Below are 25,273 nucleotides of genomic sequence, written 5' to 3' on the forward strand. Positions count from 1 at the left end.
CTCCCTCAGAGTCCCCGGAGGCAGGTGGGGAGGGAAGGGTGTAGAGTCACAGGCACCGTTCCCCAAATTCCAAAACACAGTGGACTCCTGGGTGTGAGTTAAAGGACTGGGGACATGCTATGTGGATGGTTGGTTTCCCAGTGTCCATACTCAGTGCCCAATTCCTGGTCAATCCATTTGGGAAGAAGTTAAGAGTCTGCAGATAATTTCTCTCCCTCTTTCGCACCCTCTCTCCCCCTCTGCCCCCTCCGTCTCCTCCTCTAGCCTCCTTTCTCCCTCTCTCTCCTCCCATCCCCTCCCCTTCCCTCTCTGACTTCTCTTATCTCTGTCTCCCTGTCTCTCCCCGCTCTTCCCCTCACTGTACCCCCTTCCCCTGACCCCCACTATTGGATGCACGTAGGACACTGAATATGGCCCTGCTGGCCAGGGCAGCCATTGTGTGACCCTGAGCGGAGCCAGACTTGGGTTAAAGCTCACACTGAGAATGGCAGAGCAGAGAAACACAAAAGAATCACGTACTTGAGGCGCTCTTTGAGTGCCGATCAGGCCAAGCCTGGACCCACCCTCCCTCTGAACTCAGTTACGTACGATAATAAACTTCCTGATTGTTTAGACTGGTTCGAGTCGGGCTTTTCAGTTTTCTTTTTAAAGTGCAGATCTTATCATGGCACACCCAGCTTAGAATCCTTCCCCAGGACATTCAGAATAAATTGCTACCTCCTCCAATGGGCTCAGGGCAGAGATCATTGGCCCCTCGGCGCCCAGTGTAACTCACATTCCCTGAAATGAACTCTCTCTTCCGGCAGCCCCAAGCTATGTGAAGCTCCCAGACCATGCCTTTCAAGATATTCTCTGCTGGAATGTGCTTCGCTTATTGTCAATCCAGTGCAAATTCTGCCTTCAAACTTCAATATGCATCATCTTCTCGTACCTCTTCCTGATCCCCAGGGAGCAGGATAGTAGAGGGGCTGAAAGTACCGGCTGGGGCAAGAGGAGTGGAGAGGAGCTGCTAAGAATGGGGAAGACATGAAAAGATAGAGGAAAGAGACTTAAAAACTGAGAACAAACTGAGGGTTGATGGGGGGTGGGAGGGAGGGGAGGGTGGGTGATGGGCATTGAGGAGGGCACGTGTTGGGATGAGCACTGGGTGTTGTATGGAAACCAATCTGACAATAAATTTCATCTTTAAAAAAAATAATAAAAGAAAAAAAAAGAAAAGAAAAGATAGAGAAATGATAGAAACTGAATCCTGGTCGGAGCATTTGAGGCCCTGGGTCCAGCTTAAACTGGAAGCAAAACTACCTTAAGTCATGTGAGTTTTTAGGTCAGTTGAGTCAGATTTTTGTTAGTTTGTTTGTTTCTTACATCCCAAAGCATTCCAAAATTTCTTTCCAAAACTCAAGCCCTTATCATACTTGTCATGGACTGACAGCTTTTCAGGGGCAAGAGTCATAGATTATTTGGTTTTCCATTCTCTGTCCATTTCATATCCATTAGAAGATACTCAGTAAGAGTTCAATGAAGTTAAATAAGCTTCTCACTCTTGCAAGTTCTACTTTAAATTTCAGAAACGCTGTCTCTTAACATTGTCGGTTCAAAAACATGCTGAATTCTAGTGAGACACAAGATTGTTTTTTTCTTTTAAGAACAAAATTGAGTGTATGCTTGGTGTGTCATTTCAATTGTGTTGAGGGCACAGAATAGAATATTAAAATTATACACTCTTTATAAAAATGCCAATTTTTAATTTAAAATGCGTAGTCCCCAATGAGCTAATTCTTTTTCCGGTAGGATCAAGGGTTACCCACCTACTAAGATAACTTGTTTCCTTCTCGTAGCAGACCTAATTGCCACTCTGGGAGTGAGGTCTGGAAAGACTGATTGGCAAAAGGGCTTCTGATCACCTCCCCCATGCCTTCTTCTGTACTCACGTGAAGCCTTAGCCCAGAGGCACAGCATGAATTTCCCTCTGAAAGGTGTTGAAGCCCAGAGGGGCCTTTCTTCCCTGGTCGTGCTGAGTAAACCACGGGCCACACGGAGACGCCAACCTCATTACCCTGCTTGGGGAAACATGTAAACAAAAAGACATCAAACTGTTCGAAGAGGCTATTATTTTTGCAATATTACTAAACAGTCATTTCACTTCGTGACTCAGCAGCACAAACTTCCTGCAGCCCTCCCCATGCTAAGGCGCCGGGGCAGGGGATGGGGGGTGGGGGGGTGGTCTCACAGGCAGAGGTGAGAAAAGATGGCCAACAGGTCAGATACCAAGCACAAAGCTGCAGTGACAACATGGACCATTTGACACAGTCCCTCTCTGGTTACAAGTGGGGAATATCGGCTCAAGAGAAAGAAAAGAAGAGTTTGGGGCTTGTGTGACTAAAATAGCCGTGGCTTCAGGCCTGGCTGGATCCGGGTGATCATTTGTTACGGCTGCTGTAACAACATACCAAAACCTGGGTGGCTTCAAACAACAGAAATGATTGTCTTCTCAGTTCTGGAGACTACAAGTCTGACGTCAGGTGTTGGCAGGGCCATATTCCTTCTAAAACCTATAGGCAAGCATCCTTCTTTACCTCTTTTTTGCCTCTGGTGGGTGGCTGCCATACTTTTGTGCATTCCTTCCTTTGTAGATGCAACAGTTCAATCCTCTGTCTTAGCATGGCTTTCCCCTGTGTTCCTTCGTGGTCATCCCTGTGTGCATCTGGGTCTGAATGTCCCCTTCCTGTCAGGACACCAGTCATATTGGTCAAGGCCGACCCTAATGACCTCCTCTTAGTGTGTTACATCTATAAAGACTCTCTTTCCAAATGAGGTCACTTTCTGAGGTACCAAGGGTTAGGATTTCAACATAGCATTTGCAGGGGCAGGCAGTGAGTAATTCAACTCATAACACAAGGGATAGGAAGAGTTAAAACAACTCTCGCCAATAGCCCCAAGTGTAAACTGATACAATAATAGCATCCTCCTCCTTGAGCTGAGGTGAAGAGTCGATGACAAAATCCATGGAAAGTTATGATCCCGGGGCCTGGTTCGTGGTGGACACACAGTTTTTACTTCCGTAACTTCTACCATGGAGCAAAATCACGCAGACGCTTAACTTGTGAGATTTCAACTGTAGGTAGAGAGAGGGAGAAAAGCAAAATGTAAATAAATGAAAGGGACAGAGTAATGGGGCACCTCGCCCACCATTCCATTGCAAGAGAACAACACACTCTTGAGTGGGAGAGAAAGTTGACCTTGCTCTTCTGTTTCCTCAGACGGCCTAGGTCCCCAAGCATCATTCACAGGAAAGTATCTCACCATTGGAGCGGGGAGTGTTTAGGGAGGGGAGATGTGTGCACATTTGCCCCTAAAAGCAGACCAGCCACCTCACTGGGTGTCCAACCTGAGAACAGGCTGTGTGTGGAGGCTGCAACAGAGGCTGGCATGCTGAGACAGGGGCTGGCGCTCTAGGACAGTGTCCTCAAGCCATGCATGGTGAAGGACTGGTATCATCCACCCTTCCAGGATAGAACCCAGCCTGTGTTCACCTCGCCACCCCTTTACTCTTCCCTACCCACCCCCCTGCCAGGCTCAGCACCAGGTAAACAGCCCCTGATCTCAGACCCTCTGACTGGCTAAGGCTACTGGCCATGTGCTTGGATGCCTTGGCCTGTCAGCTGCTCCCAGTTTGTCCCCTCTTTCCTCTTCACTCCCGTGCTTCCCTCACTGTGGACTGGAAACAGATCCCTCGCCACCGGCACTGGCCCACAGACCTGGCTTTGAGGAGAAGAGCATGTGGTTGGAATGACTTAAGGGATATTCAAAAGGATTCTCGGCTGGATACAACATTTGCCTTTCCTTACTCCTAACCCTTGCCTGAGATGGGCCTCCTTCTAGAAAAACCCGCATTCCCCCTCCTGGCTTTTCCAGCTCCCTCATCAACTGTCTCCCTCCTTCCCCAGCTTCCCCTTGCTATCTCCCACCATGCTCCTCCACCCCAATCAGCCCAGCCTCCTCACACGCCTACCTGCACCCTCGGCTCATTCTTGGAGGCACGGCCACGACTTTCATCATCTGCAACACAAATTTGACCAGACTTTGCTTTCTTTCCTGGGGCTTCAAGTTTCAGAGGAAAAAAAAAAAAATGGCGGACTTGTTCCTTCAATTGGCTCTTGGGTTCTGATGGGCAGGACGGGGAGGTGAGCTGGGGAGAGGGAATGGTGGGGAACTCCAACCCCCTTCTTTGGTTGGAGTCGGCCTCACAGGGAATCTGGACAGGCCAGAGGGCTGGTGTGAGGAGGAAGCCAGGGGGCCAACAAGTACAGCCAAAAAGGCCTCTCAAGGCTACCAGGAGCACCTCAGCCCCAAACCAAAGCACACAATGGCCAGGAATTTTCCCTGTCCCTTGAAATCTCCAGCTTCTCACAGTTCTGTGGTAGTAACTAGAAGTTATCGTGAGTGGGGGGCGCCTGGGCGGCTCAGTCAGTTAGGTGTCCGATTCTTGGTTTCGGCTCAGGTCATGACCTCACAGTTTCGTGGGTTTGAGCCTTGCATCGAGCTCTGTGCTGGTGGCGTGGAGCCTGCTTGGGATTCTCTCTCCCCCCCCCCACCCCCTCCCCCACTCACACTATCTCTGTCTTTCTCAAAAATAAATAAATAAAGCCTTAAAAAAAAAAGAAGTTATCATGAGTAATTACTAAGTGCAATGTTGATGTTGAGATAGATCATTTTGGGCATGCGCACCCCCCAGGCTACTCGGGTCTAGCCGCTGCTGCCCCAAAGGGCTACTCTGGGAGTCCTGGGAATATCCTGCTTTGCTGGCTTCCTGGACCATCGATTATACTAGATCAGACGGCATACTTTTGCTCCTCACACCTCACATTTGGCAAGCACTCTTGCTACAAGGTTCTATCAAAAAGTTAAATGAGGGCCCCGGGGTGGCTAGGTCGGTTAAGCATCCTACTCTTAATTTCAGCTCAGGTGATGATCTCACGGGTTCATGAGATGGAACCCCATGTCACTCTCTGCACTGGGTATGGAGTCTGCTTAAGATTCTCTCTCTCCCCCTCCCTCTGCCTCCTCCCACCCCAAAAAGTTAAATGACCACAACTTTAATGTCCATCGATGAATGAATGGATAAACAAAATGTGGTACATACACACGATGGGGTATGACTCAGTTTTAAAAGGAAAGAAATGCTGACACTTGAGGATGTTACACTAGGTGAAATCAGCCAGACACAGAAAGAGAAATATTATGTGGTTCCGTTTATACGAGGGACCGTAGTCAACCTCATAGATTCAGAAAATGGAATGGTGGTTGCCAGGGGCTGGGGGCAGGAGGAGGAAGGAGCTTTTGCTTTACAGGTATAGTTTCCATTTGGAAAGATGGGCGAGTTCTGGGGATGGATGGTGGTCATGGTTGCGCAGCAACGTCAATGTCAATGCCATTGAACGATACACTTAAAACTGGTTAAAATGGTACATTTTACATTTTGCCTACTTTGCGGTATAAATTATTTTGCGTTTTATAGCTTAAGAAAACATGAGCAAATACACAGCCGTGTGCAGTCAGCGGCTGATAACGAGGACTCACTCGGTCAAGGAACACCGAGCACCTGCCCTGCCACGGTTCGTGGGACCCTGTTCTAGGACGTGGCAGGACAGCTGTGTGCAACCAGGCAGTCCCCGCCCTCCAGGCACTTACTTCTCAGTGGAGGACGGAGGAGGAGGCAATCAAGAGCAAGCAGTCATTCTGGGCTGTTCTCAGTATCTCGTAGAAAGGTAAGTCCAGGTAAGGGACTGGAGAGGGACCCCGGTAGGGGAGGGAGGTGGTTTCTTGACTGAGATCTGAGAGGCCAGGAAAGGCCTCCCAAGCAGGACATTGGAGAAGAGACCCAGGTGAGGGGTGCAAGGGAGGGACTAGTGCACATGCGTTAAGGCAGGGAATCTTCAAGTGTTCAGGGACACCCATGTGACTGGGTCTGAGAAGGAAGGAGGTCAGCTAGCGGGAGATGAGTCTGAAAGGGACGGAAGGATAAGGATGCTGCTCGCAGGGGCGTGGGGGGTGCTGCTGGGGAGGCTTTGGGCATGGAGTGGTGGGCAGGGAGGGCTGTGCGGACACGTTCCTTCCTGCTGTGGTTTGGAGCCTCCTCCATGGGGCGGGAGGCGTAAGCTGGAGGACGAGCATCAGAGGGGAGCTGGTGGAATGTTCATAGGTGGCACAGAGACCTGGACCAGAGTGACACTGCGGAGGCAAGGTGAGGTTAGACAGAGACCCCTTCGGCAGGTAGAGCTGGCAAGAGCTAAAGATGCACTGGATAGGGGGTAGGAGGGGAAGAAAGGAGTCAGTCGGCCCCCATGAGCTTCTGGCTGGAGCCCGTGGTGCAGCTGTTTTCTGGAATCGGGGAGCCTGGGGGAAGAGGAGAGGTCCCAGTGTGGCCATGCTCTGCAGCGGGTTGATGAGGTGTCCAGGCAGGAACCATGTGCAGGGAGTTAGAAACCTGAGTCTGGAGTCAGGGATGGGGGCTGGAGGTCCCCAGTCACTGTATGGAGATGCCATCAGTGATTTCAAGCCATTGTAGGGGAGACATGACCCACGTAGAGACTGGAACCCAACCCTGGCCTTCGAGAGTTCAGATGCCATGTTCCTTTGCACGAGGATGCCAAGCTAAGCAAGCGCCCTCGTGTCCTTCCCCTCGCCGAAGGGCCACAGCTCCTCCCGTGGGGCCCTGACCCCCGTGTGCTGCTTCCTGCTTCCTGCATATTCCTCTAAGGGCTGTCCTCAGCCCAGACATTCTCAACTGTGGCACACAACAAAAATCACCCAAGCAGCTTTCTAAAAAGTCCACTGCCCTGTGCTCATTCCAGACAGACTGACCTCTAATCTCTGGGATGGACTCCAGCATCTGGATTCAAATATCCACACGGTTGATGTTGAGAACAGAGTATTCCGTGATACTTGCCACCCATGGATGGGTGCATGCACTTAGGCATTTTGGATTCCTCCCCGCAACCCGCTACAAAGGATCTCTGGGCTCCCTAGAAAGAGCATCTGACAACTCACCTACCTGTTCTCTGGCTTCTTTGGTCTCAGCTACCGGACTCAGGTGGATTCATCACGGTAACCAGACTGAAAATAACTCCGGGTATATCAGGCAAGGAAACAATTTTTGAAGTGTTCTCTTTTCATATTGCATTATACATGCAGATCACACATGAATACATTTTCATTTTAAAAAATTCCAACAAAGCTGATAAAGCAACAGACCTCATCGATCTCTTCTCGTGCCTTCTCCCCAGAGGTAATTACTCCGGGGTCTGTTGGGTATAATTCCAGCCATTTTTTTGATGCATTTGAAAGCATCTATATGCACAAATGTAAACGTAGTGTTTTGTTTGTGGTGAGTGTATTTTCAAAACGGGGATTGCCTCAAATGTATAACACTGCAATTTGCTTTTTTTCTTTTTTCCACTTTGACAATGTAACTAGGAACTCTCTTGATCCACTCTGTGTTGGTCTGGTCTATGGCTCCTAGCTACAAGTGACTAAGCTTAAATTAATTAAAATTCAACAAAACTTAACATTCAGTTCCTCAGTCATGCCAGCAGCCATATTTCAAGTGTTCAGGGGACCCCCGCGGCCAGTGGCTTTCATACTGGACGGCACAGAAAGTTCTGTAGAACAGCCCCAGCATAGAGCATTCTTCTTAGTTAATGAGTCCTATCCCACAGTATAGCTATGTCAGAGTCAGAAAAAGAAGGGCTTAAAAAAAAAAAAAAAAAAAAAACCCATCTAGCTAAGAGAGAAGAACACTTCAGTGCATGTATCTTTCATGTGAAAAGTAGGTCAGCCCACAGCAAACAGTTTCTCCAAGGGGCAGAAATCTATTCTGTGAGAGGCTGAGGTGGCAGCGAGGTATTTAGAGCTCAAAGACTTCTCTGCAAATGGTTGTTTTGCTTTTGCTTCTAGTTTCTTAGGTTCCCTTGCCACGATTCTCATCTCCGAGCTGTGAAATCACCTCCCAGAGCCTGGTGTTTCCTCGACTCTGTCTCAAAGACTCCCCTCCCCTGCCTGCACGCCCCGTCCCCACTGCGGCCTCTGGTTTCCATATTCATCTCTCGGTGGTTGGGGACAGAGCCCACAGGGCGTCGTTTATTCTAAGGATAGAGAATTAATATTCATGACAGCGTCTCATCAAGAGAGCATAAAGGCAGGCTCTTCCGTACGTAGTGCCAGCCTGATGATAGCATTTAATGCTCCCTGGGAAGGAACAGTGTTTTTAAAATATTCCAGATGCCTTTTAATACTGTTGCTTGAGTCCCTGGGATCAGAACTGGCAGGTTGTTATTGGCAGTATCGAATACTCAGGCTCCCACTTCATACTAAGGGATAAAAGACCCGGGGGGGGGGGGGGTTGGGGGCAGTGGGAAACAGAAAAGACACGAATGAGGGCAACATAACTGAATATTTAAACACTTGCAATAAAAATTCGAAGGGTTTTGTGCGGAGACCGCATTGAATGCTTAGTTCAATTCATCATGCTTACGTATTTTAACTCTTCTAGTGGGTTTGTTCTTAGAGTGATTCACTCATCCGTTCCATCAATGTTTATCGATTGCCTAACCTAGGCCAGGTGCCGGGGCCACCATAATGAATAGGACAGATGTGTCCCTGGCCCTCAGAGGGAGACAGACAAGCGACCAGGCAAATGCCCCCTGGAGAGTTCATTGCTGTGCTGGGGCAAGCCGAGCACCCTCTGGGGGCATTTTGGGAGGGCACCTCACTGGAGTTGGGGACCCTCCTAATAAACATTTTTCTTGTACCTCTCATTCATGTATAGATCAAGTACAATGGACTCTAAGCCCTTTTCCGTCTCCTCCTCTGCGAAGGACGTGGTAAAATGAGTCTTCGGTACCAGCGAAACAGGATAGGGAACCTGGATTTTCTTCCCGACTCCACCACCGCCTTGCATCTGACCAGGAATGAAACACGGCTTTGTGATTCCTTTTCCCAAACGTGAGCACGGCATTGGGTTCACTCAGATCTGGTGCTTTCAACACGGGCTCAGTGATGGGCTCAGTGGCTCGATACCCATTCAAACTGCTTTGGATGTACCTAAGTGCACTTTGGGGGAAGATCCTCAGAATACGGAAGGTCTGTGACGCCGAAGAGGTGAAGAACCAGAGACCTAGGTACCTGAGGTGTTTGGAAATAACAAACTTGGTTCTTCAAAATATTTCCTCTTTTACCAGCCAGTGGTGGGGTGGTACTGAATTCATGGCGTGCTCCGGAGGTGGGGCAGTTAGCAGTAGGCGGGAGGGGAGGGGGGAAGCCATAGGACATGGCCGCACCTAGGGGCTCCACTCCAATATACTGAGGGCTCTCCCGAGGGCACACATCTTCCTGAAGACCCGTTACTCATTCACCCAGGTGCCTGTGGGGAGACCCTAGTTCTGCAGGCACACCTGCTATGATAGGTCACTTCGTATATCCTGTCTAATGCTTATTTTTTTAAGTTAGTTATTTATTTATTTCGAGAGAGAGAGTGCGTGTGTGGGAGGGGCAGAGAGAGAGGGAGAGAGAGAGAATCCCAAGCAGGCTCCGCACGGTCAGAGCCCGATGTGGGGCTTGAACGCGCGAGCCGTGAAATCGTGACCTGAGCCGAAACCAAGAGGCCACCGCTTAACCGACTGAGCCACTCAGGTGCCCCCTGTCTTATTCTATCCTCAAGACAAGGCTCCGGGATCAACACGATAGCCATTCTTTCACAAAGGAGGAATTCAAGCTCAGAGAAGGTCAGCAGCTACCAAGATTGCACAACCTGTCAATGACTAGGGATTTCCGCTGAGGTCCATCTAATGCACTGGTTCTGAGCTTGGCCTTCACTTTAGAAACCTTGGGGAGCATGTAAAGCTCCCAGGGCTGAAGCCAACAGAAACCAATTAAATCAGATGGTCCTGGAGAGGGACCCAGGCACCAGGTAATTGCATTCCGCATGTCCTGTGTTCTATATTTTTCACGACCACGTAACAAATATTCTTAGAAACCACTTAAGACAACGAGAAGCCTTCAGCAAATTGGTTTTCCAGGCAGAGGTTCAGATACAGGGTCGTCAGTCCCTTTAAAACAGCAGCGCCCTGATGGATACGGCTAACCTCGGACAAGACTCCCAGTGAGCAGTATGGCACACGGGTGCCTTTCCTGAGGTCTAGACAATAAGGACATCATGCAAGGAATTGTTGCATTTATGAGCAATGGCCCTGTTGTCTTGTTCTCACGGCCTGAGCGCCCACTGAGTCCAAACCTGCCCGGGCAAGAATGATGCTCAATAGGTACCCTGTGAAGGTAGTGTTTGCTCGCCACTGACAGAGGTTGCTTCCCTGACATCGGCTGGTAAGTGATGGGGACTAGGGTTGTGTAGCAGGGAGAAAGGAGCCTTCCCTACAGGGCCCAGCCTCTGAGCCAGCAGGCTAACACCTGTCGGCTGGGATCCAGTAGGGTGGGGGCCAGATCAAAAAGACGATTCAAGTCAGTTCCCAGCCCAGAAGCACTAGAAATGCTTGAATGAATTCCAGTTCCCTTTATATCCCTCCAGAGCACTCTCAGATGTTGTGTCTGTCACCAGAGGGAGCGTCAGCTGTCAGGCAGCCAGAATAAAGGAGTGGACGCACCTGATGGGGAAATAGCATCTGAGCACAGGAAAGGGCTGGGAACATCCAGCGGCAGGGCCACGAGGCACGCCGCGAGATGCCAGGCACTGTCCCGGGGGCCACGGAGTCCCTATCCCCCTAAATGCTCACAAACAACCCCACGAGGCAGGAACCGTGCTTCTGATCTTACAGATGAGCGAGCCAACATTCAGAAAGGTCAACACGGAGCCCGAAGTGATACAACTGAGCAGAGCAGCCAGGATTTCCCCTGATCTCTCCGCGCCTCCTGCTACGTGACCTGCCTCTGAGATAACGGGCCTGGAAGACCCCCCACCCCTGCTAAACTGGGGTGGGCTTCTGAACTCCTGGGTGCCGCCTGTGAGCCACACGCAGCGGCGGGAGCTGCCCCATTTCCGTCTCTCTTGACCGATCATTTTCTCACAATTGGCTTCATTTCGTCCTCAATTGCTCAAAATAAGGGCAGAGCTATCTGACAGGGAAAATAAGATGACTCCTACGCTGCGGATTTCCATCACGATGCTACCCAGGGCTGCGATGCGGGAAGAAGCAATGCAGGCGATCCGGGGAATGATTATTGTTTATCGTGGTGAGCAGACACGAGATCTAATACTGACTTTCAGCGGAACGACTTCACGCTGACAGCCACGCTCTCGGAAAGAAATCTGCCATCCCGCCACTCAGGCAGGTGTAGTCGGAGATGCAGTGTGGGCAAATCGGCGCAGCTCAAGGTACCGGCGAGGGGACACGGAGTGAAGGGGGGTGGCGTCCTCCAGCCAGCAGGGCGCTGGGATGTAGGTGCCACTTGGTGGTTTGCCACATGTTTTCCACCCCGAAGCCTAGCGCGGTGGTCGCTGCCAACCGAGAAGAGCTGCTTCCGCTGCCCCTCCCTTTCTTTGACATCTGTATTTCTAGAGGGTGGACTTCAGCAGCCGACACACCAGGGTTTCAGCTCGGGCTCTGCCTCTCACTGGCCGTGTGATCTTGGGGGAGTCAACTGACCTCTGTTTCCACATCTGTAAAATGGGTTATGGGTTATGGCCATCCTCTGTGGCACCCTCCCTGTGGCCTGTGCCCGGACATGGGAGGGACACCCTCGACTTCCAGTTGGTTTCCTTTTTCTGGTCTCTCTCTCTCTGCACCTCAGGGGCTGGGGCATTGTTGATGTTGCCCAAGAACCTGGAGCTGGGCACGGCACAGCATGCCCTCTGTGTCCTTGGCTTCCACTGACACTGTGCTGTCCACTATTGCACGGGGTGCCCACCCCACAGAAGCTCCAGATGGCCCACAAGAGGCACAAGTGTGTGATTACCAATGGGCCCCAGACCACCACCATAGCAGGTATTCAGTATTTCTGTCCCCATCTCAAGCCCAGAAAGCTTGGCCTGCACAATGTGCATGAGGAAAAGATGGCCTTCTTCCCCTAAGACAGTCTTGTCACGGACCAGGTTTCAACGGGGAGAGGGCTTGATGGCCGCTTCATCAGATGGGGGTATTGGCAATGGAGGCACTGAGTTTCCGCCCACCAGACTAAGATCAAATTGCTCACCACCTACCACTGGGCTGTGTAGGCCCAGTAGGGCCCACAGGGGGGGTGGTATGCCCAGGGTCCCCAGTCCTGCCCTGCTCCCCCAGGCTGGTAGAGGTGGGGACCGCAGATTGGCAGCACCCTACGGCTGGGATCTGGGAACAGTCACTAAGGGAGAAAAATGGGTCCTTTGCAGGGAGACCGTAAGCCTTCTCGACAGCCCAAACATCTAGGGACTGGTAGAAACTGGTTCTAATCAATGGGACATTGTACAGGCTGTCGCTGAGGGCTCATGAATGAGGGTTGAGCCCCTGAGAAATTGCATCAGAGGATTCTACCAGCAATGCAGGACTTCCTGCAACGTTCCTGGTGAGGAGACACATATGAGAATAGAGCAAGGATCACTTCATTCCACTTTCTGGCAAAGGGCACTTGGACAGATTGAGAGCACTTTCTAAAAAAAATTTTTTTTATTTATTTCTGAGAGAGAGAGAGAGAGAGAGAGAGCGAGTGAGGGAGGGGCAGAGGGAGAGGGAGACACAGAATCCCAAGGAGGCTCCAGGCTCTGAGCTGTCAGCACAGAGCCCAACCCCACAAACTGCAAGATCATGACCTGAGCCGAAGTCGGACACTCAACCGACTGACCCACCCAGGAGCCCCGAGAGCACTTTCACCTGCAGACCTCAGGTCTGGCCAAGCTCTCTAGAATGAGCGTACTTTGTGTTCTCCATGGGAGAAGAGCTTACTTGTCTACTTATCACTAGAGCCATACAACTGAAACCTCTCCACAAACTTGTATCATCAGACCTGATTGAGTTGAGGCCTGAAGGCCTCTCCCACTCACTGCTCTGTGGCTCCCGTGTTACCGGGTAAGTTCCTTTCTGTTTGCAGATTCATGAGCCCCCCATTCAGATCCATTCTGATCCACAGATACCAAGAGATGTGCTTTGATCGGCAGGCATCAAAAAGCCAACTGCCAGGGACATACTCAATACGCGCATTTATGCAGCCTTATTCACAACAGCCAAGAGGTGGAAACTCTTGGACTCAATGCCTGCCATTCATTATTAGATGAATAACACATAAACAAAATGTGGTATATACATGTCACGGAATAACATTCAGCCTTAAAAAGGAAGGAAATTCTGACCCCTGCTGCAACATGGAGTTTGAGCACATTATGCTAACTAAAACAGGTCAGACACAAAAGGACAAATGCTGTGTGATTCTCCTTTGCACGAGATTCCTAGGGTAGTCAAGTTCGCAGTCACAGAAAGCAGAAGAAGTGGGTGTCAGGTGCTGGGGTGAGGGAAAGAATGGGGCTTAGTGTTTAATGGGGATGAGTTGTAGTCTGGGAAGAGGAGAAGGTGGAGATCCATGGTGGTGATGGTTGCCCAACAATGTGAATGTATTTACTTGAACGGCACACTTGAAAATCACTGAGACGGTACATTTTATGTAAGGTGAATCTTACCAAAATTTGTGAAAAAAATAAATAACTGGATAAAAATCAAACGTCATTCTCCGCTATCTGCTCAGGCACCTACAGCCTGGGAGAATTAAAGAACTTTATGGAGCACATTGGGAACTCTCCTTCCAAACAGAAAATGTACGGAGCTGTGTGGGGAGCTTCCCATCCCACACATGCAGGCCACTCCGAGGAAGCTCCACCCCTCATTCTCGGGGTCTGTGTGGCCCTACAACTCTTCTGGGGGTGGGAGTCAGGGGGCACGGAGGGACATTCTATCCCCATTATACCCGAACTGATGGCTGAACTTTGTCAGTTTGTACCGTGAGCTGGGCTTGAACCTTCATAGCACAGTAACTATGCCTAATATGGTGCTACTTATTTCCGAATGGGGTGGATCTGAATGTGAGGGTCCCCCCTTTGAGAATTTATGGGTTAGGATTGTGCCAAATTTATAAGGAAACACGAAGGCTGGGTCCGGATCATGATGGTGGCACAATCCTCCCCAGTTGGGCTGTGGGTGGGGAATGAGGGAAGAAGGGGTCTCTGCAGACTGTAGAACACCAACTTTAACCCCACAGTGACCCCCCAAGTGGGGTTCAAATGCTCTTCCTGACACAGGGAAGAGCAGGAGGGGAAAGGACCGGCAATCTCCTAGAGGCCCAGTGACCCCTAGACCTCACGAGTGGGGAGATCCCTGCTAATTCAGTTGTGAGGCAAAGACATTTGGTGCAGGCTGGTCTCAATCTGGAGTAGCGATGTTTGAGCCCAAGGGACCTGTGCCTCCAATCAGGTTTTTGCTGAGGAAAGTGTGCGGAAGGGGCTGCTGTTCAATTTCTGAATCAGGAAACCAAGGGAGAGCTCCCTCAGAGGCATCCAGAAAATCCAAGCAATCTCTCAAACTGGTCAGTGAGGCATCAAGCCCTCCTATGCCCCAGGGGTTCCTGGTGCAGCCCTGTCCCCATCTCTCCACATCCAGTTCCTGCTCTAGAAGGGCTGAAAGTCCATCCTGGAATACAGAGAGGCAGGAGAACCCAACATCAACCTGAAAGTCCTCACAGGATACAAAGCAGGACGGGGAAGAACAAAATCGCAAACTTGAGTGAGTTCACAGAAACAAAAAATTCTAACAGAAAAGAGAAACCCGCCGAACACTCCGCAGTGAAAGCAGCTCACCTGCAAGGATTTGCACCCAGGCTGTTTCCTGAAAGCTGGAGAGAAATGGGGAAAACTGGCCATCACATTACACTGTAGCAGGAGGGAGGATGAGCCAGATTTCTTTGTGTGTACTTGCCCACCTCCAAGCCCCAGGGCAAACATGGAATCTGGTAAAGACAGGTCTGTTGGCTCCTTGCAAGGAGGGAAAGGCACCCGGAAACGGGGCATCACCAAGAAGAGAGAAGGTAAAGTCACCCAGTATTTGGGGGGACCGTGGAGGCAAGGTGAAATTTACACGTAGTGGTGCTTTTATCAACTCAGGGCAAAGAGGGGCTGAATGCCAGTGGGTTGGCCTCAGGCCTGGACCGCAGAATCCAGGGTCCTGTGTTTTTTGGAAATCACAAAAGATGATGTGGAATTCGTGTCTAGAGTACCCTCATCTGAAACTCTGGCCCTGGGGCGGAAATGGAGGGAGCGTCACTGATGTAGGTCTAAGAGTGGGATGCCACCTCTCAGTGCTCAAGCTTCGGAGGGACAGTCTGTGATCTGAGAGAGCAAGGCCGCTGCACAGAGCGCCCTGCCATGTCACAACTTCCACCAGCATGTTCTTGGAAGGAACACAGGCAGCTTCTCTGCTGGCTGGTCCGTATCTCTTATCCCAGACTAATGCAATGCCAGGCACGTTTTCACCATCTGGGTCTGAGCTAATTTTAACTCCTCAGTCTTCAGATCCATTTGCCACCCTTCCCCATCCTGCCCTGTGCCCGAGGCTGACCTACTTGAACTATATCAAGGGTGCCCGTGACCCCTGGCTTCCGCTTGGGATGGTCTGGTAGGACTGGGATGGAGTGAGAGAAGGCGGTAAAAGGACCATGGCAGGGGAGTTGTCCCTCCCCACAGGGACACCTGGACATGGCTGTGTCCCCTCTCTGCAGGCGGCTGCTCTGTGCAGCCCTCCTGCTGGCCTCAGGCAGCCACACTCACCTCCTTCAGGAAGCTAACAGCTTGGCCGCTCCCAGTCAATACGAGGCTCATCCACATCTCCATCAGTAGTCTCTGTGGTAAAGAAATCTCTTCGAATTACTCTATTTTGAGTACGCCATCTGCTTCCTGTTTCCTGATATAGGTGGTATAGTCGGTAAAAATAAACATGATTTAATAGATCAAGCTTATTAATATGTCGTTCAAACTTCCTACATCCTTGGGCAAGTCATACTGTGTTTCTGAGCCTCAGTTTGCCCAGCACAGAACAGAGAGGGCTTGAGGCACTGTCGCGTGGATGAGATGAGATAAAATACATCAACGGACGGTGTGTTCACTCTGTGAGCCCAGCATCACAGGCTTTCATTCCGCCCCAAACTGTTGGGTTTCTGGCTTGAACAATTAATGTCGCCGTGCGAGCAAATTGTGAAGAACTTGTTCATGATTCCTTTATAATAATAACCAGGACCGTGGAGGCTGAACTAGAGCCTCACTGTTATAGTGTTTAACATCCCTGGATGGAGCAAATATTGTATCCCTGTACCTAGAACACTGCCTGGCATACAGAAAATGATCGGCAACTATTAGATGATACAGTGGATTATTACCTCCGTCTTTCAGAGGGGACTCAAAAAGATTAGGCAATTTGCCCAAGGTCAGAAAGCCGGTGAAAGGCACCTCAGTGCTGCTAATTCAGGTCTCTGGACTCTAAGACAGTGCCGAGTTCCCCTCTGCACCCTCTCCCTTCCTGGGGTCCCATTGCAATGAGCATGCTCAGCCAAGGGCTGGGGACTGGATCACACAGAGCACCATGCATGGGAAGGGAAATAGTGCAGGCTGCTGTAGGCCCAGAGGCACAGGATGGTCTGTCTTAGCCCCTCAGCCCTGAACTCAGGAGGTGGCTTGTTTTACAGGTTCCAGGTGTATAGGTGTCTCGGGTCATCCAGCCTGGGGACCCCTAGGTCAATGAGCATCATGGATATGTCCTTTCTAAGGACACTAGACTAAGATATAACGCATGAAAACTGGGCTTTAACCAACTAAATTTGGGAAGGGTGACATACTGTAGCACCCTTAGAGCTTTACAAAGCACACTGATGTGCTGAAGGCTGAGAAGTCCTGCAGCCAAGCAACCTGCCTATGTTGTCCAACCCAGCATTGCTCAAGCGTATTCGACTCAGAAAAGTATCTCCCATCTTTAGAACACATTTGGGGAAACACTAATATTAGGTCTGTAGGGAAGAAAAATGTTTCCTTTCTTCCCTTCCAGGTTCTCTGGCTACTAATTATTAAGCTGACATAATGCAGGCTAACAGGACAAAAATAAATGCATTTCATACATACAGGAACCCCATAAACTATGAGACCCAAAGGCAGCCAGGCAATTGAGGTTTATATAACATCTTATGCTAAGGAAAGGGGTAGGGGGGTCTAGAGGTACAAAGGGAAGAAAGGCCACTCACAGGAAGGCAGAGGAGATGTTTAGAAAACAAAGGTTGCCCTGTTAGGCAGATAAGTTTCTTAGAAAAATGGTGTCCCGTGGCAATAGCTCTCCTTCCAGTACAGGCCCCTTTTCCAGTGTAAATTTAGGTAGTTGAGGGGGTGATGAAGAGAGTTTCCTGAATCTGCGGGGTTTTGATTGCCTTTAGCTCAAAATAATCCTTATGCCAAAGACAGATTTGGGGGTGGCAAAATCTGCTCCCCTCTATGGTCACTTTCAGAAGCTCAGATCTCAGTAAGAGCCTGAAGTAGAGGCAGGAAACTTACGTGCAGAGTCTTCTTCCATGGAAAACCAGGCAAGAAACTTTTGGTCTGAAGAGTTCCTCTCTTCCGTCATTTCAAAGTACCAAGTCACGCATACCTAACACGTTCCCGGATGAGGGGCTCTAGCAACTGGCACTGCATACATCTCCAAACTTTCCAGCTCCAACAGCAGGTCAGGTCAACGGCCCTGTCCACAGATTGATGAAGATGCAAAACTAGAGCGATCGCTCGTAATTCCGTAAAATGCCACATAGCTAGAAAAGGCGGAATTGCGAAGAGCTTGGAAAACAAATGCACATGGATGGAAATTCCCCCTGGGAAGCCTCTTTCCCTTGTCCCATGCCCCTGCATGGGGCAGGACTCTAACCAGCAAAAAAAAAAAAAAAAAAAAAAAAAAAATCTGCATCATCAGATGGGATTCTAAAGTTGCCACCTTTCTTGTTGACCAAACCAAACTACTGCCTGGCCCTCTCCATTTCCAACACCTCTATACTAGTTCAGAGCTTCACTGTTTCTTACCTAGACATTTCTGATACACCTCCCCCCTTCCAGCCGCCAGCTGGTCTTCCTCCTCCACGTCCTGTCCACTTTCCCACCTTGCACCCTCTAGCAGAATAATGTTCCCAACCATTGAAACATCAAGTCACTTCCTGGCTCAACAACTTCGGTGACACACCTCTAGCCAGGTATTTAAATTATTTACGATTTAAATACCTCTCAACTTCTTTTGCCTTGTTCTTGTTCTGCCTTGTTCTTACTTTTCCACATTGATGTGTCTAAATCAGTCCACAGTATCATGGCAAATACTTATTTGGTCTTTGTCCCCAGTTCCTGGCATAGAGGGCCGTGAAACCCTTGGGATTTCCAGAGTGCTAAGAGCGAGGGGAGAGTTCCTTGTTATTCAGAGCAAGTCCCACCTGAGTTTGCATTAATCAAGTGACTCGTGGAGGGAGGGTCTGCCAAAGAAATCTACCTTGTGATCAGACAGTTGGAAACTTTAGGTTCCACCCCCTGACCACTAGGGAGGGGACAAGGGCTGGACAGTTTCAGTCACAACCAATGATCTAATCAAGGGTGCCTTCGTAATGGAACCTCCATAAAACCCCCTAAACAACAGGGTTCAAGAATCCTCTGGCTTGAACAGGTGGAGGTGCTGGGAGGGGGGTACAACTAGAGAGGGTATGGAAGCTCTGTGCCTCTTCTCCCATTTTGGAAACACACCATGCATGTGGTGTCAGAAAATACCCTACAGACATTGCCATCTTTTAGACCCAGCTTAAATTCTAGCTCCCCTGTGAAGCCCTTCTGACTCACCGTAGAAAGAAACAACCTCTCTCTTTTCTAAATACCAGCAATACCTCACACTATCTGCTTTATGACTTTTTCCACTGTTTTATCATTTTTATTTACCTTCAGGTATTATCTCCTTTACAGTACTGTAACATCCTGGAATAGGGGTATCCTTGCCTGGTTTTGTTTTCTATTCCCTACGGTTCCATATACATTTTTGGTTTTTTGAGGGGACGGGGGCACCTGAGTGGCTCAGTCGGTTAAGCATCTGACTTCAGCTCAGGTGATGATCTCATGGTTTGTGAGTTCGAACTCTGCATCAGGCTCTCTGCTGTCAGCACAGGGCCTGCTTCAGATCCTTTGTACCCCCCCCACCCCCCTCCCCTGCTCACACTTGCTCTCTCTCTCTCTCTCTCTCTCTCAAAAATAAATTTTAAAAATACATAAAAAGATAAAAAATAAATTTAAAAAGGAAGAAATCTTAGTGAGATTAAGAGGTAAAACTGTTTATGTTTCTCTCAATACCACTCTAAACTATAGGTGTGATTTTTCTTTTTCTTTTTAAGTTTATTTCGGAGAGAGAGAGAGAAAGAGAGAGCGAGCACATGAGCCGGGGTGAGGGGCTGAGAGAGGTGGAGAGAGAAGCTTAAGCAGGATCCATGCCTAGCACAGAGGCCAACGTGGGGCTCGATCCCACGACCCTGGGATCATAACGTGAGCTGAAATCAAGAGTTGGCTGCTCAGCCGACTGAGCCACCCAGGTGCCTCTGCGTGCAACTATTCTAATAGACACACCAGCTATGTCTTTTGAAATCCTTACTGCCTTGCAGAATGACACCTAATTTTACAGGACAAAACTGTATTCATTCTGACTGAAGATACTCACAAAGGACCAGCACAAATGAATCCCTGGATCCTCTCCCTCAGGACCCCACCCATGACCAGAAGAGCGGCTTCCACCTGCCTGGGACAAACACAGGGGGAAGGACTTCCCAGCAGCAGCAGTTGGACCGGCTAGAGGCCAGGTGGACAGACATGGGTATCTTACCTGAGCAAGTTTATTGGATGACAGTGCAGAGCTGTGCTAAGCCTGAGGACACCTTTCCCCACCTTCCTATTTCATCTGGGTTTTAGCCAAGATTTCCCAGGATCCAGAGCATTAAAAACCACCTTCCTGGTATATTTCGGCTGTAAGCCACAGGCACATTAAAGTGCTGTGTGACAAGTGTGGAGCAAAGTGGGAGAGAAAACAACAGATAGGAAAGAGTGGCGCGGACCCCTTTCCAGCTGTGTTTGACAAAAGCACAGCTTTGGCAGGAAGCTAAAACACCGTCGCCTTTTAGACATGTGACAAACCCAGCTCCTTAATATATATTTTCCTGAGTAGTCCTTGATGTGAATTGCTTGTACTGGTTAGAAAGAAAAAGCCCTCAGTTCGCCTCAACAAGGATAGGGCATTCCAAATTCTGGTGTGGTTAGCTAAATCCCCGAAAGGTATTTTGTTCTTTGAAAGCAGTTTTTGCAGTTGATCAGGGCAATTCTCAATAATAGCTGGTGGAAATTCCCACGTAATCCTCACAGACATGCTTGTCTCCTTTTGTTAATGTTCTGTCAATGGCGTTTAACAGGGGGAAATGAGAATTTTCCTGCGGCCCGATAAATGTCAATGGGTAAGGATTTTTTTTTTTTTTTTTTTTGCAGAAATGATTTTGCCTCATAAAAAAGTTCTTATTTTTTCCTAGAACCAAGATGACCCTCTAAAAACCTGCAACTTACATTTTTGTCATTTGTGTTCTGCTGCTCAAGCGTGTTCATGTTTTCCTTTAGAAGACTACATCATTTTCAGCAATTCAATAGAAATCTGTTTTAAAGTAAGTTTTAATTTTTATTTTTTTCAACGTTTATTTATTTTTGGGACAGAAAGAGACAGAGCATGAACGGGGGAGGGGCAGAGAGAGAGGGAGACACAGAATCGGAAACAGGCTCCAGGCTCTGAGCCATCAGCCCAGAGCCTGACGCGGGGCTCGAACTCACGGACCGCAAGATCGTGACCTGGCTGAAGTCGGACGCTTAACCGACTGCGCCACCCAGGCGCCCCAAGTTTTAATTTTTAAAGTAAGCTTTAAAAATTCAGACCAGAGAAAAGGCAATGATAAAGCCCTTATTATTTTTTGTAATAAGCTGTATCATCTTGCTTTGTAAGACACTGATCATACAGTGCAATTATGCAAGAAAGGAATAATAATGGGATATATTTACATTTTTTTGCTTACTTTGTCTCATTTTAGAAAATGCCTTGAGCAAATTTTATATCATAAAAGGAATTGGTAAATAATTGACCCGACGAGTTACCATCACCCTGACATCTAACCAACATTGATTTTACTGTATTCGAATTATGCGGTTGACGGTCATCACGAATTTTGGTCTGATCGGCTGGAAGCAGTGAGTTTCTACTTTTCTATTTTTCTTGTACTGCACAAATCATGGTGACTGTCTTCACAGGCAGGTAACCAATGCAGTCAGGGAGGATCACATGCTCAGAATGCCCCAAGAGGATAGACATTATATAGCAAACAGTGCCGTGATAAGTTGAGGAAAGGGACCATAGGGGAAAAGAAAAAGCTTTATATTTTAGTGCCATCGACACCCATGTGAACAAGGGGCCCCATATTTTCATTTTGCACCGGGTCCCACAAATTATGTCACCAGCCTGCTCTAAGCTCCCGCGTATGAAAATTCGTTCAAGTGATCACTCCCAACAGCCTATTTGCGGTAGAAAATGGGTCGACGTTCATCAGAAGAGAGTATTCGGTCCTTTAAAAGTTGAAGCTTTAGAATAACTAGGAGTCAGCACAGGAAGGGGAGTCCTGTGGGGGCAGGGGGCCCAAGTTCAGCCCAATTTCTGAATGCCTGCCAGCTCTGGATGCACAATTGCTATGTGGATGCACGAATGACTCAAACTCCCTATTCTTTCCTTCTCTGTGCACCCAAGAACTCACTGCCTTCCTGCAGAGAGCCCCCAGGGTTCCGGGCATGGCCAAAGGGTGTGCCCTGCGATCCCACAAGAGGCTGCCAGCTTTCAGGTCCCCAGGGGCATCCATCACGCTCTTTTTCAACCTGTTCCAGCTCCCTCTCTGTCCATGCCAGCTGCTCTTGAAGCTGTTTGGACAGGCCTCACTAGAGCACTACTGTTTCTGTTGCAAATCAAAGACGTTAAGGAACAGATTTGTCGTTCCTGCTACTGAGGTTCAAAGGACATCACAAGAACTCCATGGGTCTCTACCTTTGACATTTGTTCTCCTCTGGGCTGCCTTTACTGTGGCCCCAGTCTTGTCAAAATCACCTAGGTCCTCTCCAGAATAATTGCATCAGAGTTTTAGGAGGGAGCTCCCCTGGGGGGGGGGGGTGAGGTTCTGTACTTTAGCAAGCTCCCCTGGAAATTCTTGGGCACACCTAAAGTTTGGAAGCTTCTGCCCTAGCATCTCCCAGCCACTCTGAAGGTCTTGACTGCCAGCTTTCCAGCGGGACCACCCTGGTCTGTCTTCCTTCCTCAGGTAGGAAGACAAGCTGAGCAGTGCCTGTCTGGGCTCGATCGACAGCTCCGAAACACCAGCAAGTTATCGACCTCTCTGCATTCCGGCAGGTTTGCCTAGAAAATGCAGACAGTCAAATCTTACCTGCCCAAAAGCCAGAGCCCGTCTGAGTTGTCGTCACTTCTAAAGCGTATATAGCTCAAGAAAGTCAAATGACCTCGTAACTGTAGCACATTTGATTCAACAATGCGTTCAGGAGAGCACAACATGGCATCGTAACGTCCCAGGACTTCTGAGAGATCGGCACTGTGAGACATCCAGTGCGCAGGAAGGTTGTGCTGTTTTCTGTCTCACAGTGAAGGAGCCTTTCTGTTTGTTGTTAGGAGAAAATTAGATCAACGGGCTGAAGGTAGCAAGGGCTGAAGGAGAATTTGTTACGAGTGGCCTGGAAAATAGGAAAACCCAATGCACGTTCTTCCGTGTGGCAGGTGAAAGAATCTGCACATTGCACGCCCAGCCCTGAGCATGCTTTGAACCCCCCTTTTTATTTTATCAGTGCTCATTGTCTCAGGCTTTGGTCTTATCAAGTCCTCAAGTCTTTCCACCAAGGAATATGAATTCCTTCATTTCCTTCTCCTCCCCAGGGATGGTTCTCGATGGTTTAGGCCCTTTACCTTGCCCTTTGCTGCTGTGGTTCCCCAAACTTTCATTTCCTTCCATGATGTGAGCTGTTGTCTAGACTCTCCTGTAGGCCTTCTTTATGGCTGTTCCAAGCCCACGGGGAGACCGTAGAAAATGTGCTATATCCTTTCTTTTAAGATCAACAGGGATGGCCAGGAACTTAGACCAGCCTCAGCTCCTCGCTTCCAGGCCTCAGGCAGGGCTACCTTGCATGCAGAAGGACCTGAGAGCCCAGGCTTGGGGGCAGGCTGCTGGGGCTGGGACCTCAGCTCCAACACTTCCTGGCGTTTCCTTCAGTGAATGACTGAAGGGGTTAGGGCTTTAAAGTCTTCCTTCTGAAAAGTGAGAACATTAAGAATAACCTCCTGCCCATGACTTCCAGTTGACCCAGATCTCACTGCGCAGACTCCTGCTGAGCTTCAGAGGAGGCAGGGTTAGTCTTGAGGCTGTGCTGGAGTTAAGGCACTTTGCCTTCAGGGCCTGGCGCATGGTAAGGGCCGTGTAATTGCTAACTATTACTTTCATAGGTTAAGCACCCAGCAAAATTGTCCAGGATATATAGCACATTTTAAATGCTTTTTTCAAAGTGTATTTATTTTTGTTTTAGTAATCTCTACACCCCACAGGGGGTGCGAACTCATGACCCTGAGATCAGGAGTTGCATGCTCTACCAACTGAGCCAGCCAGGCACCCCCATATATAACACATTTTAAAGAAACGTTATCTGTTTATATGCATGTATTATCTATACTTAAATAATATTTGGGTGTCATTAATTAATATTAATTAATAGTATTAATATTAGTTATCATTAAATGTTTAAATTCATATTTGTTCCTCTAATTGAGAGCGACGAAAGATAGAGTCTCTCTGTGAGTGGGACAAGAAAGGGGTCCTATTGGGGCGCCTGGGTGGCGCAGTCGGTTGGGCGTCCGACTTCAGCCAGGTCACGATCTCGCGGTCCGTGGGTTCGAGCCCCGCATCGGGCTCTGGGCTGATGGCTCAGAGCCTGGAGCCTGTTTCCGATTCTGTGTCTCCCTCTCTCTCTGCCCCTCCCCCGTTCATGCTCTGTCTCTCTCTGTCCCAAAAATAAATAAACGTTGAAAAAAAAAATTAAAAAAAAAAAAAGAAAGGGGTCCTATGGAGAAGTGAGGAGGGGGCTGTTTTTATATAATTTCACATACACTAAGGTTTTTTTTTTTTTTTTTTACTGTGTCTGACATCTTTCATTTCTTTTCTATTTTTTTTAAATCCTTTTTTCTCTCTTCTGAACCATTGTATACAAATTTGATCCTTTGTTAAATATATCCATTACAGTTTTCATTTTAGTTATTGTCCCTTTTAGTTCAAGTATTTCTATTTGATTCTTTTTTTATGGTTTCTACTTGTCTATTTACAATCTTCATCCTTGTCATCTAATTTCATGACCTTTCAAATATAGGTATTTTCCAATCCCTATGCAGTTCACTCCAACATCTGGATGTCCCTCGGCTCCATAATTATTGCCTGATTTTTTAACTTTCTGTTTTGAAATAATTATAGACCTAGAACTGCAAAGATAATACGAAAAATGCCTGTATCTCCTTCACTTAGCTTTCCCCAGTGTTAACACCTTGACTAATCATGGTACAAGTTTCAAATCTAAGAAGCTTACGTTGGCACAATCCTGATATTGAATGGTCGACTTCATCTGGACTCCCCTGTTTTTGTCCTCCTCGCTTTTTCTGTTCCAGGATCCAAGGCATAATATTGGGCATATGCGATGGCAAAACATCTTGTTACCAGTGACACCTTGACCATGCGGCTAAGGTGGTGTGTGCCAGATTTCCCCACTGTAAAACTACTATTTCTTTTTTCATACTCTTATTTACACGCGAATAGGTCTTGACCACACTGAAGGTGATGAGAGTTAAGATCCACATAATGGAGGGAGGAGTATCAAAGAATTTGTGAAGTATAGTAATTAATTACGATTAGCCACAGTTATTTATAAATGTTTGGGGAGCCGTACTTAACAGCTATGCCAAATCCTGCTTCTCCTTAAAATTTGGTGACTAATGTAGCATTCATTGGGGATCTTGCCTGCAAGCAATTATTACCGTGGGATTCTGGTAATTGATTTTCTATTTCTCGGAAACCTTCTGTATGTATTAGTTATTAATGATTTATTAGTTGCTGCTGGGGTATCGCTGCTTCAATGCCCTACAAAATA

General features: G+C 48.5%; 1 long non-coding RNA gene across 1 annotated transcript; it reads right to left on the minus strand.

Annotated features, from left to right (window-relative positions):
- Window positions 1-1,699: 1,699 nt before the first annotated feature.
- On the minus strand, window positions 1,700-23,630 carry LOC123580603. The gene is made up of 3 exons (XR_006703378.1): window positions 22,525-23,630; window positions 2,577-3,115; window positions 1,700-2,057 (listed from the first exon to the last, which is right to left on the minus strand). It is a non-coding gene; the product is annotated as an uncharacterized LOC123580603 (long non-coding RNA).
- Between the last annotated feature and the right edge of the window lie 1,643 nt (window positions 23,631-25,273).

This window comes from Leopardus geoffroyi, chromosome A3, assembly GCF_018350155.1.
Source record: "Leopardus geoffroyi isolate Oge1 chromosome A3, O.geoffroyi_Oge1_pat1.0, whole genome shotgun sequence".
In the NCBI taxonomy this organism is placed as follows: Eukaryota; Metazoa; Chordata; class Mammalia; order Carnivora; family Felidae; genus Leopardus; species Leopardus geoffroyi.